The sequence below is a fragment of the Schistocerca nitens genome, chromosome 3, assembly GCF_023898315.1.
Source record: "Schistocerca nitens isolate TAMUIC-IGC-003100 chromosome 3, iqSchNite1.1, whole genome shotgun sequence".
NCBI classification, from domain to species: domain Eukaryota; kingdom Metazoa; phylum Arthropoda; class Insecta; order Orthoptera; family Acrididae; genus Schistocerca; species Schistocerca nitens.
In genome coordinates, this window is record NC_064616.1 from 881,006,916 (window position 1) to 881,026,276 (window position 19,361).

The window sequence follows — 19,361 nt, forward strand, 5'->3', positions numbered from 1 at the left end:
AGAAGGTGGACGGGGGTTGACGGCGGCGGCATGTCCGCCGTGTACAAAAGGTACAGAAGGGGGGAGAGGACGGAGCCTTAGGAAGGACGGCGGGAGAGAAAGGAGCCGATCAGACGGACGTAGTTAATGGGAAGGGCGAAGGTTTGGAGCTTGAAGAGGAGACCGGAATGCCATACGCGGTCATAAGCACGTTCGAGGTCCAGGGAGAGGAAGATTGGGGAGCGACGGGAATTAAGCTGGTCGGAAAGGAGATGAAGGAGAAGGTCGTCGGAAGAGAAGGACGGCCGAAAGCCACACTGCGTAACGGGAAGGAGGCTGTGCTGGCGGAGATGCTGGTGGATGCGTCGGGTGAGGATAGATTCCAGGACCTTGCTGAAGACCGAGGTAAGGCTGATGGGATGGTAGGAGGAGACGGCGGACGGCGGTTTGCCAGGTTTAAGGAACATGAGGATATGGGAGGTTTTCCACCGGTGGACAGGACTACATTGTAGAGCCTGGCCAAGGTGGAGAGGAATGTGATTTTATCTCTGCAAAGTTTTAAAAAATTTAGTAGAAATCATTTACTTAGTTTCGCGCAGCACTGTAACTATGACGAATAACGGAAATAAATTCAGTCCTTCATTGAGCGAAGGTATCAGGCTCTAAGATGTGGAAGAATCAAATTTTTGCAACAAATGGTTTTATCAAAAAAATGGTTCAAATGGCTCTGAGCACTATGGGACTCAACTGCTGAGGTCATAAGTCCCCTAGAACTTAGAACTACTTAAACCTAACTAACCTAAGGACAACACACACATCCATGCCCAAGGCAGGATTCGAACCTGCGACCGTAGCGGTCGCGCGGTTCCAGACTGTAGCGCCAGAACCGCTCGGCCACCAGCGGCCGGCAGTTTTATCAAAATCGTATGATAAATACACTCCTGGAAATTGAAATAAGAACACCGTGAATTCATTGTCCCAGGAAGGGGAAACTTTATTGACACATTCCTGGGGTCAGATACATCACATGATCACACTGACAGAACCACAGGCATATAGACACAGGCAACAGAGCATGCACAATGTCGGCACTAGTACAGTGTATATCCACCTTTCGCAGCAATGCAGGCTGCTATTCTCCCATGGAGACGATCGTTGAGATGCTGGATGTAGTCCTGTGGAACGGCTTGCCATGCCATTTCCACCTGGCGCCTCAGTTGGACCAGCGTTCGTGCTGGACGTGCAGACCGCGTGAGACGACGCTTCATCCAATGGGGGACAGATCCGGGGATCTTGCTGGCCAGGGTAGTTGACTTACACCTTCTAGAGCACGTTGGGTGGCACGGGATACATGCGGACGTGCATTGTCCTGTTGGAACAGCAAGTTCCCTTGCCGGTCTAGGAATGGTAGAACGATGGGTTCGATGACGGTTTGGATGTACCGTGCACTATTCAGTGTCCCCTCGACGATCACCAGTGGTGTACGGCCAGTGTAGGAGATCGCTCCCCACACCATGATGCCGGGTGTTGGCCCTGTGTGCCTCGGTCGTATGCAGTCCTGATTGTGGCGCTCACCTGCACGGCGCCAAACACGCATACGACCATCATTGGCACCAAGGCAGAAGCGACTCTCATCGCTGAAGACGACACGTCTCCATTCGTCCCTCCATTCACGCCTGTCGCGACACCACTGGAGGCGGGCTGCACGATGTTGGGGCGTGAGCGGAAGACGGCCTAACGGTGTGCGGGACCGTAGGCCAGCTTCATGGAGACGGTTGCGAATGGTCCTCGCCGATACCCCAGGAGCAACAGTGTCCCTAATTTGCTGGGAAGTGGCGGTGCGGTCCCCTACGGCACTGCGTAGGATCCTACGGTCTTGGCGTGCATCCGTGCGTCGCTGCGGTCCGGTCCCAGGTCGACGGGCACGTGCACCTTCCGCCGACCACTGGCGACAACATCGATGTACTGTGGAGACCTCACGCCCCACGTGTTGAGCAATTCGGCAGTACGTCCACCCGGCCTCCCGCATGCCCACTATACGCCCTCGCTCAAAGTCCGTCAACTGCACATACGGTTCACGTCCACGCTGTCGCGGCATGCTACCAGTGTTAAAGACTGCGATGGAGCTCCGTATGCCACGGCAAACTGGCTGACACTGACGGCGGCGGTGCACAAATGCTGCGCAGCTAGCGCCATTCGACGGCCAACACCGCGGTTCCTGGTGTGTCCGCTGTGCCGTGCGTGTGATCATTGCTTGTACAGCCCTCTCGCAGTGTCCGGAACAAGTATGGTGGGTCTGACACACCGGTGTCAATGTGTTCTTTTTTCCATTTCCAGGAGTGTAGATCTGTGTGTGTGGGCTTCCGGTAGACGGAGTGCCCCAAAGATCCATCGGTTCTACGATTGACAAGGACATCCAGAAACGGCAGACATCTATCTTTTTCGACCTCCATGGAAAACTGAATATTCTTGTGAATGGAATTCAGATGTTTTAAGAATCCTGCCAGTTTTTCTTCTCAATGGGGCCAAACTACAAATGTGTCATCCACGTAACACCAGAAGACTTTCGGTTTAAATTCAGCCGACTCGAGTGCCTTCTCCTCAAAGTCCTCCATAAAAAGGTTTGCTACCAGAGGGGACAAAGGACTGCCCATGGCAACACCGTCAACTTATTCAAAATATTCATTATTGAATAAGAAATAAGTTGAGGACAGCCAATGATGAAATAATGCTGTTATGTCGGCTTTGAACCTTGTGCTGATGAGTACCTGTGAATCCATCAGTGGAACCTTAGTAAATAAAGAGACGACATCAAAACTCACTAATAAGTCAGAATTGTGGAGTTGGAGCGACTTCAGTCTACTAATAAAAACAGCAAAATTACGAATGTGATGTGGACACTTGCCCACATAAGGTCTCAGTAACGAAGACAGATGTTGTGCTAAGTCATAGGTTGGCGCACCGATATTACTAACAATAGGGCGTAATGGTAGTCCCTCTTTATGAATTTTCGGAAGACCATAAAACCTCGGTGGGACAGAGCTATGCGGTTTCAGTCTTTTAATGACGTCAGGTGGAAGCGTAGAAGAGTTTAACAAAACTGTCGTTTTTCTTTCTACTCTGCTGGTCGGATTCTTGTCGATCTTCCGATATGTGGATTCACCAAAGAGGCTATAAATGTTCTCGTTGTAGATGTTACGTGGCAAAAGTACCGTCACATTGCCCTTGTCCGCTCGGAGAACCACAGTGTGGGGATCTTCACGTAGTTTGCGAAGTGCAGCCCTTCCGCTAGAAGAAATGTTGTTCTTCAGAGGAGTCGCTTTCTTAACTGCACGGCATGTTTCACGCCTAATTTCTTCAGCTGCGTCGCTGGGAAGGGGTCTAACAGCTTCTTCAATAGCACTTATGAAGCGAAAGGGCTGCACTTGGATGAAACATTTGTAGTTTGGCCCCATGGAGAAGAAAAACTGGCAGGATTCTTAAAACATCTTAATTCCATTCACAAGAATATTCAGTTTACCATGGAGGTCGAAAAAGATAGATGTCTGCCGTTTCTGGATGTCCTTGTCAATCGTAGAACCGATGGATCTTTGGGGCACTCCGTCTACCGGAAGCCCACACACACAGATCTGTATTTGCAGGCGACAAGCTGCCACCACCCTGCACAAACCATGGGTTTGTTGCGTACTCTGGTGCACCGGGCACATGTGGTATCTGGTAAGGACAGCCTTCCTAAAGAATTAGAACATTTGCAATCCGTCTTCAGGGAGAATGGATATTCTACACGCCAAATCCGCACAGCTGTAACAAAGAAGAAATGTAATGAGAAACAAGAAGAAGAAGACAAAGAGGTGGTCAGGTCCAGGGCGTTTCTTCCGTATGTGGGTAACCTCTCCTCTAAAATAGGAAGGATTTTAAAGAAGCATTGTGTTAAAGTGATCTTCCGACCACCTACGAAAATATCGGCTTTGCTTGGCTCTGTGAAGGACGATCTGGGTCTGAGGAAGGCGGGTATTTATAAGATCCCATGTCAATGTGGCAAATCCTACATTGGCCAAACTACTCGCGCAGTAAGGGAAAGATGCGTGGAGCATGAGCGCCACACACGTCTACTACAGCCCAACAAATCAGCCATAGCAGAACACTGTATTTCGAAGGGACACTCCATGGATTATTGTGGAACAAAAATTTTAGCGACAACTAGATCTTTTTGGGAATCCATTATCAAGGAGTCTGTGGAGATACGATTGGCAAAAGATCTTATTAATCGAGACGGCGGCTTTCAGATGGATAAAGCATGGGATCCTGTAATTTCTTTAATCGCTTCACAGAGACATGGGTCTGCATCTAGTGCGACGGCTGATGAAAATTGATTTTATACTTTCGACTACCGCGCCTCAGCTGCGCAAAGGCGCTTTACGACAGATAGCGCAAATGTAGGTACACCACTACGCATGCGCGGCCGCTTTTGCTGCAGAGCGCGCCAAATTAGATAGGGGGCGCGATATTAGCCTTCTCCACTGCGCAGGCGCCGCCGCGCCAATTTTCGGTATAAATAGAACGACGCGCACCAGTAATCTTCAGTCTCGTACTCACCTGAAGATGGCTGCATGTTTGTTAGACGAAATATCGTGCCAAGATGTCAACGTGATCCGGCTGCAATCCCGAAATATGATGGACCAATGTCTAAATTGTTTAAATAATATTCCATACATTACAATCGAATACCCTCCAAATGATTGATTAACTGAGTCTTTTTCCCGCCAGTTTCTAGGAAGAGATGGTGGTTGGATGACTTAGATTAGTGGAGGTGCCCTTCATTCCCGCTATTTTCTTAGGTTAGTAGAGGCTTCATTGACCTGATGGAAACTGAACTTCCCGCCAGGGGGGCATGGCAGGGAAGCATGGAACTTTCCCACCAGAGAGGGTATTTAATTGATCAGTTTAATTAAGTAGTCAAGGTGACCTGTCTTCCCGCCATTTTCTTAGGTTAGTAGAGGCTTCATTGTCCTGATGGAATTTGAACTTCCCGCCAAGGGGTGGGGGGGGGGGCAGGGGAGCGTGTCACTTTCCTGCAAAAAGCCGCCATATTGGATAACGGTACATAGGTCATCATCTGATGTCATGGCTGCCATCCTGGATGACGTCATGTGCTGCGCAAGTTAGTACACGTTAGTGCACATTAGTACACGTTAGTACCGTTAGTAGACGTTAGTGCGCCAACATGTGTTGGTAAGGGGCCATGGCGGTCGGTTGAGGATCGTGGTGGAGTCTTTAAGTATTCCTTTCTAAGTCCAGGTGGGCATGGCACTTGCGAAAATTGATTCCAAGTCCTGGTGGGCGTGGCACTCGCGAAAATCTGACAAAATTTAAATCTCCTGCCTGAGAGGTGTGGCAGTGGGGTGTGGCATTTTCCCACCAGAGAGGTTAACTAATTGATCAATTTAATTAAGCAGTCAATCAAACTGATAAGAGTGAGTGGGGGCCCTACCCCAATAACTCAGACCTGGAAGTGTACCTGTAGCAGCGATGTGGGAGGGGGTTGGGGGAGGGGTAGGGGGTGGGGGGAGCAAAAGGTTAAGCGCCTGTCAATCAAAAGGAAATGGGGGTGACATGGAAAAGCACTTAACAGAACAATAGGTTAAGAACCTGTCAATCAAAGGAGAACAATAGGTTTGAGCCTGAGTACATACTTGCCCCTGATGTAGGCAACCCGCACTAACAAAATGGCCTCGTACGAACATAGCCCCACTACTGATGACATGCATAGCCCAGGCCGCCCAAGGGCTACTACTGCAGTGGATAACCACTACCTACGGATTATGGCTCTGAGAAAACCTGACAGCATGTTGAATAATGCTTTTCGTGCAGCCACAGGATGTTACAACTCAAACTGTGCGCAATAGGCTGCATGATTTGCAACGTCATTCCCGACGTCCATGGCGAGGTCCATCTTTGCAACCACGACATCATGCAGCGCGGTACAGATAGGCCCATCAACAAGAATGGACCACTCAGGATTGGCATCATTCTATCTTCACCAATGAATGTCACATATGCCTTCAACCAGACAATCATCGGAGACGTGTTTCGAGGCAACCGTGTCAGGCTGAACGCCTTAGACACACTGCCCAGCGAGTGCAGCAAGGTGGAGGTTCCCAGCTGTTTCTGGGTGGCATTATTTGGGGACAATGTACGCCACTGGTGGTCATGGAATGGGTCTTAATGGATGTACGATACATGAATGCCATCCTCCGACCGATAGTGCAATCATATCGGCAATATATTGGAAAGGCATACAATTTCATGGACGACAATTGGCGCCCCCATCGTGCGCTTCTTGTGAATGACTTCCTTCAGTAAAACGACATCTCTCGACTAGAGTGGCCAGCATGTTCTCCAGACATTAATCCTATCGATCATGCCTGGGATAGATTGAAAAGGGCTGTTTATGGATGACGTAGCCCACCAACCACTCTGAGGGATATACGCCAAATCGCCGTTGAGGAGTGGGACAATCTGGACCAACAGTACCTTGATGAAGATGTGCATAGTATGCGACGACGAATACAGGCATGCATCAGTGCAAGAGGACGCGCTACTGGGTATTAGAGGTACCGTTGTGTACCGCAGTCTGGACCACCACCCCAGAAGGTCTCCCTGTATGGTGGTACAACATGCAGTGTGTGGTTTTCATAAACAATAAAAAGGGCGGAAATGATGTTTATGTTGATCTCTATTCCAATTTTCTGTAAAGGTTCCGGAACTCTCGGAACCGAGGTGATGTAAAACTTTTTTTGATGTGTGTTGTTCCATATGATCTGGTAACAAGTGCTTTGTGACGTGTACACCGAACTAAGCTAGTAGTGACTGGATTCTGTATTGGAGGTGTACTGTAGGGAGAAAAAGGAAATCTGAACACATCTCTATCTCAATCCTCCCACTATCTTAAGCTAAACAATCCCACAGATGTACGCTCGCCCGACTGCAGCACATACCAATCCCTGCAGACCACATGTGTTCACAGCACTTCGCTGCTCTACAAATTCGTCCTGTGACGACTCTCGAGCTGGAAATTTTAGAGTAGCCACATCAAGCACAATGAGTATTGATGCATTAACACTGCTGCTGGTGAAGATGCGATTGCCGAGACAGAAAGCACAGCTTGCCCCAGACTATTTGAACGAGACCCCTCTTCATCCCTCACTATACATTCTCAATTTCCACTATAACTTCGAGGTCATTGTCAGCTGCTAGACCCATTTATGGTTAAATGATACGTACTGGCCGGCCGAGGTGACCGAGCGGTTCTAGTTGCTACAGTCTGGAACCGCTCGACCGCTACGGTCGCAGGTTCAAATTCTGCCTCGGGCATGGGTGTGTGTAATCTCCTTAGGTTAGTTAGGTTTAAGTAGTTATAAGTTCTAGAGGACTGATGACCTCAGAAGTTAAGTCCCAAACTGCTCAGACTCATTTGATACGTACTTGTGAAGAGTAACATAGATTCGACAGCTCGACACTACATAGTCGCTGTCTACTAGTCCTGTGACCCCACATCTGTTAGCCGGCTTGTGTGGCCAAGCGGTTCTAGGCGCTTCAGTCTAGAACCGCGCGACCGCTACGGTCGCAGGTTCGAATCCTGCCTCGGGCATGGATGTGTGTGATGTCCTTAGGTTAGTTAGGTTTAAGTAGTTCTAAGTTCTATGGGACTGATGACCTCAGATGTTAAGTCCCATAGTGCTCAGAGCCATTTGAACCATTTTGAACCACATCTGTTCGTGTTACGTGACTGATCAGCAAAGCAAAAGCATCATGTGGATGCTCCTATGATAGTGTATGTACAGAGTATGTATAAAAGTATACAGGGTGTATCATAATTAATAGCGTAAACGCATACAGTTGAAAGCACACGATACTAGAAGTAAAAAAGTCTCAGTAAACATAGGGTCGACAATGCATACCTTACAAGTTACAAGCAATTTTTCATCTTCGATACTGTGAAGCAAATCTCTTCTACTGCAAGCTCTTTGTTTTCCATATTTTTGGAAATGGTAACGTGGTCCGAAACAAGAAAAAAATGTTCAGTAAACATCTGCTCTAAAATGAATACTTTATGAGTTATGAGCACATGCTCATCTTCGCTACTTGGAAACACAACTCTTCTAATGAACAATTGCTGATAACTTATAAGGTATACAGTTTAGAGCAAAAGTTTACTAGACATTGTTTTCTTGTTTTTGTTCCTACTACTACTTTCCAAAATGTGGAAAGCAAAGAGCTTGCAGTAGAAGAGATTTGCTTCACAGTATCGAAGATGAAAAATTGCTCATAGCTCTTAAGGTATGCATTTGCGACCCTATGTTTACTGAGACTTTTTTGCTTCTAATATCGTGTACTTTCAACTGTATGCGTTTACGCCATTAATTATGATACACCCTGTATAGGCAATTTTTTATTCGATCAGCGTGTGAGATTGAAATCTACATCTACATCTGCATAGACACTCCGCAAACCACCGTACGGTGCGTGGCGGAGGTTACCCAGTACCACTATTACTCGTTTCCTTTCCTGTTCCACTCGCAAATAGAGCGAGGTAAAGACGACTGTCTGTATGCCTCCGTATGAGCCCTAAATTCTTGTATCTTATCTTCGTGGTCCTTACGTGCAAGCTATGTTGGCCGCACTAAAATCGTTCGGCATTCAGCTTCCAATACCGGTTCTGTAAATTTTTCTCAATAGTGTCCTTCCCACGAGGGATTCCCATTTGAATTCCTGAAACATCTCCGTAACACTTACGTGTTGTTCGAACCTACTGGTAACAAATCTAGCAGCCTGCCTCTGAACAGCTTTCATGTCTTGTCTTCCTTCAATTCGACCTGGTACGAACACCAAACACTCGAACAGTACTCAAGAATAGGTCGCACCAGTGTCCTATATGTGGTCTCCTTTACAGGTGAACCACCCTTTCCTAAAACTCTCTCAATAAACTGAAGTTGACCATTCGCCTTCCCTACCACAGACCGAGTGAGGTGACGCATTGGTTAGCACACTGCACTCGCGTTCGGGAGGAAGACGGTTCAAATCCAGTCATACTAATTTAAGTTTTCCGTGGTTTCCCTAAATCACTTCAGGTGAAACTTGGGATGGTTCCTTTGAAAGGGCACGGCCGCCTTTCTTCCCCGTCCTTCCCTCACTCGATGGGACCGATGACCTCGCTGTTTGGTCCTCTCCCTCAAACCAACCAACCAACCATGCCACAGTTCCCACGTGGTCGTTCCATCTCACATCGCTTTCCAACGTTACGTCCAGATATTTAAACGACTTGGCTGTGTCAAGTAAGACACTAGTAATACCGTATCCGAACATTACAGGTCTGTTCTTCTTACTCATCCGCATTAACTTACATTTTTCCACATTTAGAGCTAGCTGCCATTCATGACACCCACTGGAAATTTTGTCTAAGTCGTCTTGCATCCTCCTACAGTCACTCAACTTCGACACCTTACCGTACAGCACGGCATGATCAGCAAACAGCCGCCAATTGCTGCCCACCCTGTCCGCCAAATCATTTATGTATAAAGAGAACAACAGTGGTCCTATCACGATTTCATGGAGCACACCTGACGATACCCTTGTCTCTGACGAACACTCGCCGTCGAGGACAACATACTGGGTTTTATTATTTATGAAGTCTTCGAGCTACTCACATATCTAACATTTTATTCCATATTCTCGTACCTTCGTTAACAGCTTGCAGTGGGGCACCGCGTCAAATGCTTTCCGGAAATCTAGAAATATGGAATCTGTCTATTGCCCTTCATCCATAGTTTGCAGTATATGATGTGAGAAAAGCACAAGCTGAGTTCTGCACGAACTATGCTTTCTAAAACCATGCAGGATCGTGGACATAAGCTTCACAGTCTCAAGAAAATTTATTATATTCGAACTGAGAACATGTCCAAGGATTCTGCAGCAAACAGAAGTTAGAGATATTTGTCTGTAATTTTGCGTGTCCGTTCTTTTACACTTCTTATATGATGGAGACACCTGCGCCTTTTTCCAGTCGCTTGGGGCCGGCCGAAGTGGCCGTGCGGTTAAAGGCGCTGCAGTCTGGAACCGCAAGACCGCTACGGTCGCAGGTTCGAATCCTGCCTCGGGCATGGATGTTTGTGATGTCCTTAGGTTAGTTAGGTTTAACTAGTTCTAAGTTCTAGGGGACTAATGACCTCAGCAGTTGAGTCCCATAGTGCTCAGAGCCATTTGAACCAACCAGTCGCTTGGGACTTTGTGCTGGGCGAGAGATTCATGATAAATGCAAACTAGTTAAGAGGTCAGTGCCGTAGAGTACTCTTTATAAAACCGAACTGGAATTCCATCCAGTCCTGGTAATTTATTTACTTTCAAATCTGTTGTTTCTCTACGCCAGGGATGCTTATTACTATGCCGTCCATACGGGAGTCTATCCAATGCTCAAACAGATGGGTAATCGATAACACTGGTGTGATATAACCTCCATCATGCACTCTACAGGCGCCTGCAGTGTATTTGTTTTAGAAGTGGGACGTTCGAAGGTGATGGAGTTGTCTGCAAGCAGGTGGAAAGACCTGTGGTTGATTTTGTAGTTGACCTGAACGCAACTAAATATGTTGTTGTTGTTGTGGTCTTCAGTCCTGAGACTGGTTTGATGCAGCTCTCCATGCTACCCTATCCTGTGCAAGTTTCTTCATCTCCCAGTATCTACTGCAACCTACATCCTTCTGAATCTGCTTAGTGTATTCATCTCTTGGTCTCCCTCTACGATTTTTACCCTCCACGCTGCCCTCCAATGCTAAATTTGTGATCCCTTGATGCCTCAGAACATGTCCTACCAACCGGTCCCTTCTTCTCGTCAAGTTGTGCCACAAACTCCTCTTCTCCCCAATTCTATTCAATACCTCCTCATTAGTTATGTGATCTACCCATCTGATCTTCAGCATTTTTCTGTAGCACCACATTTCGAAAGCTTCTATTCTCTTCCTGTCCAAGCTATTTATCGTCCATGTTTCACTTCTATACATGGCTACACTACATACAAATACTTTCAGAAACGACTTCCTGACACTTAAATGTATACTCGATGTTAACAAATTTCTCTTCTTCAGAAACGCTTTCCTTGCCATTGCCAGTCTACATTTTATATCTTATCTACTTCGACCATCATCAGTAATTTTGCTCCCCAAATAGCAAAACTCCTTTACTACTTTAAGTGTCTCATTTCCTAATCTAATTCCCTCAGCATCACCCGACTTAATTCGACTACATTCCATTATCCTCGTTTTGCTTTTGTTGATGTTCATCTTATACCCTCTTTACAAGACACTGTCCATTCCGTTCAACTGCTCTTCCAAGTCCTTTGCTGTCTCTGACAGAATTACGTCATCGGTGAACCTCAAAGTTTTTATTTCTTCTCCATGGGTTTTAATACCTACTCCGAATTTTTCTTTTGTTTCCTTTACTGCTTGCTCAATATACAGATTGAATAACATTGGGGAGAGGCTACAACCCTGTCTCACTCCCTTCCCAACCACTGCTTCCCTTTCATGCCCTCGACTCTTATAACTGCCATCTGGTTTCTGTACAAATTGTAAATAGCCTTTCGCTCCCTGTATTTTACCCCTGCCACCTTCAGAATTTGAAAGAGAGTATTCCAGTCAACATTGTCAAAAGCTTTCTCCAAGTCTACAAATGCTAGACTAAATATATTACACATTAATAGGACTAGAAATCCCGCACACTGTGGTCGGAAGCGTTGGATGCCGTAAAATGCATAGCAATAAGGATCTGGGGCGCGATGAAGTAGAATGCATATGTCGGGTTGGGATTCATTTGCTGGAATCTTAAGGAAAGCAATCCAAATACTAAGAACTGACAAGTTGATTAGCTAAAGCAGAAGAATATGTCAGCCTCGAATTCATCTGCAAGGATTTTTAAGGTGGGTGTATCTGCCCGCTAAGATGTGGCGGTGAAGGAGGCGAGTGACGGCTAATTCCTTCGGTATGTCACCTAGAGACTATTGCGCTACAATTCAGATCAAGGTGTAGGAAGTTCTAAGGTGACTGCTGTTGCTGGAGAAAATATTGACATTGACCTGGTCTGGTTCAAATGGTTCAAATGGCTCTGAGCACTATGGGACTTAACTTTTGAGGTCATCAGTCCCCTAGAACTTAGAACTAATTAAACCAAACTAACCTACGGACATCACACACATCCATGCCCAAGGCACGATTCGAACCTGCGACCGTAGCGGTGACGCGGTTCCAGACTGTAGCGCCTAGACCTGGTCTGACTTGTACTTACTGGTTAATTGGCTCTCGACGAACTATAGTTGGCTTTCCAAGTACGTAACTACGCATATGTGTACTACCCATGTGGATATACTCTACTCTAGACGGAATACAGTATCATGGTCGGTCCACTGTAGAACGGTATGTGGAGGGAAAAAATGAGCAATGCTGTGATTAAGACCATAATCTCCCCTTACTCTTGCAGTAGCTCTGGATTTTGAGGAATAAGTAAGGCTATGTAAGAAATCGAGTAAAACAGCATGATGAACAGAGAGCAAGGATGGGCATGACAAAATATCTGGGATTATGTATTGATGGCAGACTGAGCTGGTCAGGCAACGTACTAGATCTGTGCAAACATCTGCGGTCTGCAAATTATGTTTTACATATTATTTGTCCATATAAACAGGCAGAATACGGCGCCGGGGTCGGCAACGCCTATATGTGACAAGTTTCTGGCGAAGTTGTTAAATCGGTTACTGCGTCTGCAATGGCAGGTTATCAACACTTAAGTGAGGTTGAACGCGGTGTTACAGTAGGCGCACGTACGATGGGACACAGCATCTCCGAGGTAGCGAAGAAGTAGGGATTTTCCCGTGTACGACCATTTCACGAGTTTACCGTGAATATCAAGAGTCCGGTTAAACGTCAAACCTCCGAGCCGGCCGCGGTGGCCGAGCGGTTCTAGGCGCTTCAGTCCGGAACCGCGTGACTGCTACGGTCGCAGGTTCGAATCCTGCCTCGGGCATGGATATATGTGATGTCCTTAGGTTAGTTAGATTGAAGTAGTTCTAAATTCTAGGGGACTGATGACCTCAGATGCTAAGTCCCATAGTGCTCAGAGCCATTTGAACCATTTGTACCTCCGACATCGCTGCGGCCGGAAAAAGATCCTACAAGAAGAGGACCAACGACGTCTGAACACAATCGTTCAACGTGACAAAAGTGCAACCTTTCCGCAAATTGCTGCAGATTTCAATGCTGGGCCATCATAAAATGTCAGCGTGCGAACCATTCAACGAAACGTCACCGATCTGGGCTTTCAGAGCCGAAGGCCCACTCGTGTAGCCTTGATGACTGCACGACACAATGCTTTACGCCTCGCCTGGGCCATCAACATCGACACTGGACTGTTGATAACTGGAAACATGTTGCCTGGTCGGACGAGTCTCGTTTCAAATTGTATCGAGCGAATGAACGTGTACGGATACGGAGACAACCTCATGAATCCATGGACCCTGCATGTGAGCAGAGGACTGTTCAAGCTGATGGAGGCTTCATAATGGTGTGACATGGGACCCTTGATACGTATAGATACGACACTGACAGGCGACACATACGTAAGCATCCTGTCTGATCACCTGCATCCATTCATGTCCATTGTGCATTCGGACGGACTTGGGCAATTCCAGCACGACAATGCGACTCTCCACACGTCCAGAATTGCTACACAGTGGTTCCAGGAACACTCTTGAGTTTAAAAACTTTCGCTGACCACTAAACCCCCCAGACATTAACATTATTGAGCATATCTGGGATGCCTTGCAATGTGCTGTTCAGAAGAGATCTCTACCTCCTCGTACTCTTACGGGTTTATGGGTACCCTCGCAGGATTCATGGTGTCTATTCCCTCCAGCAATACTTCAAATATCAGTTGAGTCCATGCCACGTCGTGTTGCGGCACTTCTGCGTGCTCGCGGGGCCTACACGATATTAGGCAGGTGTATCAGTTTCTTTGGGCCTTCAGTGTAGTTACCTTTGTGTCATTATGGCATATGAAATTATCTTTTGAGGAAATCAGTCATTGGCTGGGAAACTTCTGTGTGCATATAAATCGATTTTACAAATCATGAGTGGAGTTCACCAAAGATTAACATTAAAAAGAAAGCGATGACTTGGAATCCTCACATCTACTGCAAAATAAATATTCTCGGTGACGTTTTTATAAGGAAAAACTTTCCTTCTTTATGATCAATGGTGTATGTCACAGTCATGACACTAGATGAAGGGAAAGCATCCACTTGTAATCGATACAGACGATGTGGTAGGGCTTCTGTGTTCCGCAGGTTCCTCTGTATGTCAGACGAGAGAGAAGACACTTTGTATAACCGATTCCCATTCTGTGTGATCTGCTGCGTAGGATCTGAACTTAGTTTTCGGTACGTCATCGGATGTAATGGTTCCTGGACCTGCTGCTCATAATCTTCGGGTCCGCAGCTCGTGGTCGTACGGTAGCGTTCTCGCTTCCCGCGCCCGGGTTCCCGGGTTCGATTCCCGGCGGGGTCAGGGATTTTCTGTGCCTCGTGATGACTGGATGTTGTGTGATGTCCTTAGGTTAGTTAGGTTTAAGTAGTTCTAAGTTCTAGGGGACTGATGACCATACATGTTAAGTCCCATAGTGCTCAGAGCCATAATCTTCGGTCTTAGCTACGACGGTCGAATTTACCTTACTGGCAGACAGTACCAATATACTCTTGTCGCCAAGACTCTTGATATCTTGTACCTCTTCTTTCTTCAGGTTACAAGCTGGCGGTTTTGCTCGGTGCGGTATCCTGGCTGTTTCAGTGTGCATATCCTCAGTTCCACCGCACGGAAGGGTCCGGTTGGCCGATTTGGTATTAGCAATGATGTCCTCATAGGTATAGTTCTCGAGATGATAACGAAATTCCCTCCTTTTTGAAGAACAGACTGTTCCTGTGTGATCAGTTGTCGTTCAGTGAGGATGACTACTGAGCATGATTTGTCAGGAATCGTCTTGTCAATCTGCTTCCGGTATCCTGCAAATGTTTTCTGCTGTAGCTCAGTGCAGCCTCGAGTTCGTTCTGCATGCTCCTGTGAGTAATGCTGTCGAACTTGTCCCGGTCGTCTCAATGCATTCTGCCACTTAGTCGACAGAAAATGCCCAAAAGTTCCTCATCCGTTCTTGCCAAGTATCTCCGTGTTGCAGGAGTTCGCTCAAGAAGAAAAGCTCGTTCCATCCTGTCGCAGATACAATGTGCCTGTGTGGTAGTGAATAGGCGCTTACATTTCAAGAACTTCGGTGTAGCCCATTCACCCCGACACCGCGACAGAAAGGTGAGAGAGGAGATTAGTCGCCCTTTCTTCTTCCGTAGATGGTCAAGGCGTCGCTACGATCTGCAAATCTCCTCCCAGAGACGTGTAGTATATAATTGTTAAGGCTTTAGTGGCCACTTGTTGACGAACTGTCTATTGGGTTCTGTCTCGTGTTCTTTGACCGCCGTTTGTTTGATAATTTTTATGACTTTTCACCAGCACAAGTGGTGAACTTGAGACGAGCTCGCGGCCACAGACTATATGTACCTCGGGCGCCAACATCCAAGGGCTTTTCCGTCGTCATTTCTGGTACAGTTCTCCTCTTGCTACCTGCAACAGTCGTTTGCTGCAGTACGGGAATCCAGGATCCGTTCACCTTGGCGTTTTCTTCTTTCTTGTTGAAGCTGTTCTCATGGTTGTGTATTTCTATAGCCGCTCTGAAAAAGCGGGTGTGATATCTCTTCTCCACAGCCAGCACTTCCCTGTAGGTGAACTTTACTACGTAGTCGGTCTCACACAGCGCATGCTCTGCCACGGTCGATTTCCCCATCTGCCCCAACCTGCAATGCCGCTTATGTTCTGTAATCCTGGTATTGATTGATCCTCCAGTCATTCCAACATAGGCTTTTCCGCATGTGCATTGTATGCGGTATATTCCTGACATTGCAAGTTTGTCCCTTTTCTCCTTTGCCGATCTGAGACACTATTTGACCTTCTTTGTCGGTTTGTAAATATTCATTGCTAATACGGAAGCGGCCATCCGGACCCTTCATTGTGAAAGAGCTGACGAAATATACACTGAAACAGCCAGGATACTGCGTCGAGCAGAACTATCAGCTTGGAACCTGAAGAAAGAAGAGGTACTAGCTATCAAGAGTCTTAAGGCCGACAAGAGTATATTGGTACTGCCTGTCGATTAGGCAAACGCGACCTCGTAATGAAGACCGAAGATTACGAGCAGAAGATCCGGGGCCTATTAGATCCGACGGCGTACCGAAAACTATGTGCAGATCCTACGCAGCGGATCACACTGAATGCAAATCGGTTAATCAATGTGTCTCCTCTCTCAAATGACATACAAAGGAACCTGCGCACCATAGAAGCCCTACAGACTCAGCCGTGTGAATTATCAAAGATCCATTAGAATAATGTTACGTTAAGACCGATTGTTAGCGCTCCAGGCTCACCTGCGTATAAACTGGCAAAACATTTGGCCTAGCTGCTCCAGCTGCATGTAGGAAGACTGGCACATACATAAAGGACTTAGGACATTTCACTGAGAAGCTGAAGAAACAGAAACTTGGACCAAACGATGTCCTGGTCAGCTTTGATGTTGTTTCTTTGCTTACCAAAGTGCCACTCAATGACTCTCCGGAGCACATCGGTTCTATTTTCCTGCAAGACATCACCAAGCTCTTTCATGCATGTCTCACCATGAGCTATTTCAATTGGAACAGCAACTTACACGAACCGCTGTAAAGCATCGCCATGGGTAGTCGTCTTAATCCAGTGGTGGCTAACTTCTTCATGAAACATTTCGATGCACAGGCACCGGACTTGGCACCTTGTAAAAATAAGGTGTGGTACAGATCGCCGATGACACCTTCGTTGTGTGAAGGCATGGTGAGGAACAGCTAGGTGACTTCCTCAGACACTTGAAATAAAATTTACCATGGAAGCAGAAAAGGACAAATAGCTACCCTTTTTAGATGTGCTGATCACAAAGGATGGTGAAAACCTGGGATACAGTGTGTATCAAAAACCGACACACATGGACCGATACCTGCACACACTCTCAAAACACCACCCTAGCCAGAAAGGAGGCATGATTTCGTTCGTAACGCGAGCAAGACAAATATGTGAGCCGCAGTAACTCAGACGCGAGATGCAACACCTAGAAAGCATTCTGAAGAGTAAAGGGTACTCCACGAGTTATATACACCTACTGGCCATTAAAATTGCTACACCACGAAGATGACGTGCTACAGAGACGAAATTTAACCGACAGGAAGAAGATGCCGTGATATGCAAATGATTAGCTTTTCAGAGCATTCACACAAGGTTGGCTCCGGTGGCGACACCTACAACGTGCTGACATGAGGAAAGTTTCCAACCAATCTCTCATACACAAACAGCAGTTGACCGGCGTTGCCTGGTGAAACGTTGTTGTGATGCCTCGTGTAAGGAGGAGAAATGCGTATCATCACGTTTCCGACTTTGGTAAAGGTCGGATTGGAGCCTATCGCGATTGCGGTTTATCGTATCGCGACATTACTGCTCGCGTTGGTCGAGATCCAATGACTGTTAGCAGACGGCCTCGTATCACTACAGTCGAGATGACAGGCATCTTATCCACATGGCTGTAACGGATCGTGCAACCACGTATCGATCCCTGAGTCAACAGATGGAGACGTTGGCAACACAGCAACCATCTGCACGAACATTTCGACGACGTTTGCAGCAGCATGGACTATCAGCTCGGAGACCATGGCTGCGGTTACCCTTGACGCTGCATCACTGACAGGAGCGCCTGCGATGGTGTACTCAACGACGAACCTGGGTGCACGATTGGCAAAACATCATATTTTCGGATGAATCTAGGTTCTGTTTACAGCATCATGATGGTCGCATCCGTGTTTGGCGACATCGCGGTGAACGCACATTCGAAGCGTGTATTCGTCATCACCATACTGGCGTATCACCCGGCGTGATGGTATGGGGTGCCATTGGTTACACGTCTCGATCACCTCTTGTTCACATTGACGGCACTTCGAACAGCGGACGTTACATTTCAGATGTGTTACGACCCGTGGCTCTACCCTTCATTCGATCCCTGCGAATCCGTACATTTCAGTATGATAATGTACGACAGCATGTTGCAGGTCCTGTACGGCCCTTTCTTGATACAGGAAATGTTCGACTGCTGCCCTGGCCAGCACAATCTCCAGATTTCTCACCATTTGGAAACGTCTGGTCAATGGTGGCCGAGCAACTGGCTCGTCACAATACGCCAGTCACTACCCTTGATGAACTGTGGTATTGTGTTGAAGCTGCATGGGCAGCTGTACCTTTATACGCCATCCAAGCTCTGTTTGACTCAATGCGCAGGCGTATCAAGGCCGTTATTACGGCCAGAGGTGGTTTCTCAGAATCTATGCACCCAAATTGCGTGAAAGTGTAATCACATGTCAGTTCTAGTATAATATATTTGTCCAATGAATACCCGTTTATCATCTGCATTTCTTCTTGGTGTAGCAATTTTAATGGTCAGTAGTGTAAGAAGCATAACAGAGTCAAACACTCGGTGAAGTAACTCACCGGAAAATTGAAATGTTGGACACGGACTTTCTGAGTTACATTCCAAGAGTGTCCGAAAGAATCAGACGTACATTGCCCAAACACGGTATAAAGTCAGTTCATAAACCGACAAGGAAGATCAAAGCGTGTCTCAGATCGGCAAAGGAGAAAACGGACCCACTTGCAATGTCAGGATATACAGTATACCGTGCACATGCGGAAAAGTTTATATTGGAATGGCTGGACGGCCAATCAACACAAGGATCACAGACTATAAGCGGCATTGCAGGTTGGGGCAGGTGGAGAAATCGTCCGTGGCAGAGCACGCGCTGTGTGAGGCCGACCACATAGTAAAATTCGCCGACACGGATGTGCTGGCTGTGGAAAAGATATATCACACCCGCTTTTTCAGAAAAGCTATAGAAATATACAGCCATGAGAACAGTTTCAACAAGAAAGAAGTAAACGTCAACTTGAACGGATCCCGAATTCCCGTGCTGCGGCGAACGAGCGTTGGCACGTAGCAAGGGGAGAACCGCGCTGGAAATGACGACGGAGAAGTCCTTGGACGTTGGAGGGCCAGGTACATACACTCCTGGAAATGGAAAAAAGAACACATTGACACCGGTGTGTCAGACCCACCATACTTGCTCCGGACACTGCGAGAGGGCTGTACAAGCAATGATCACACGCACGGCACAGCGGACA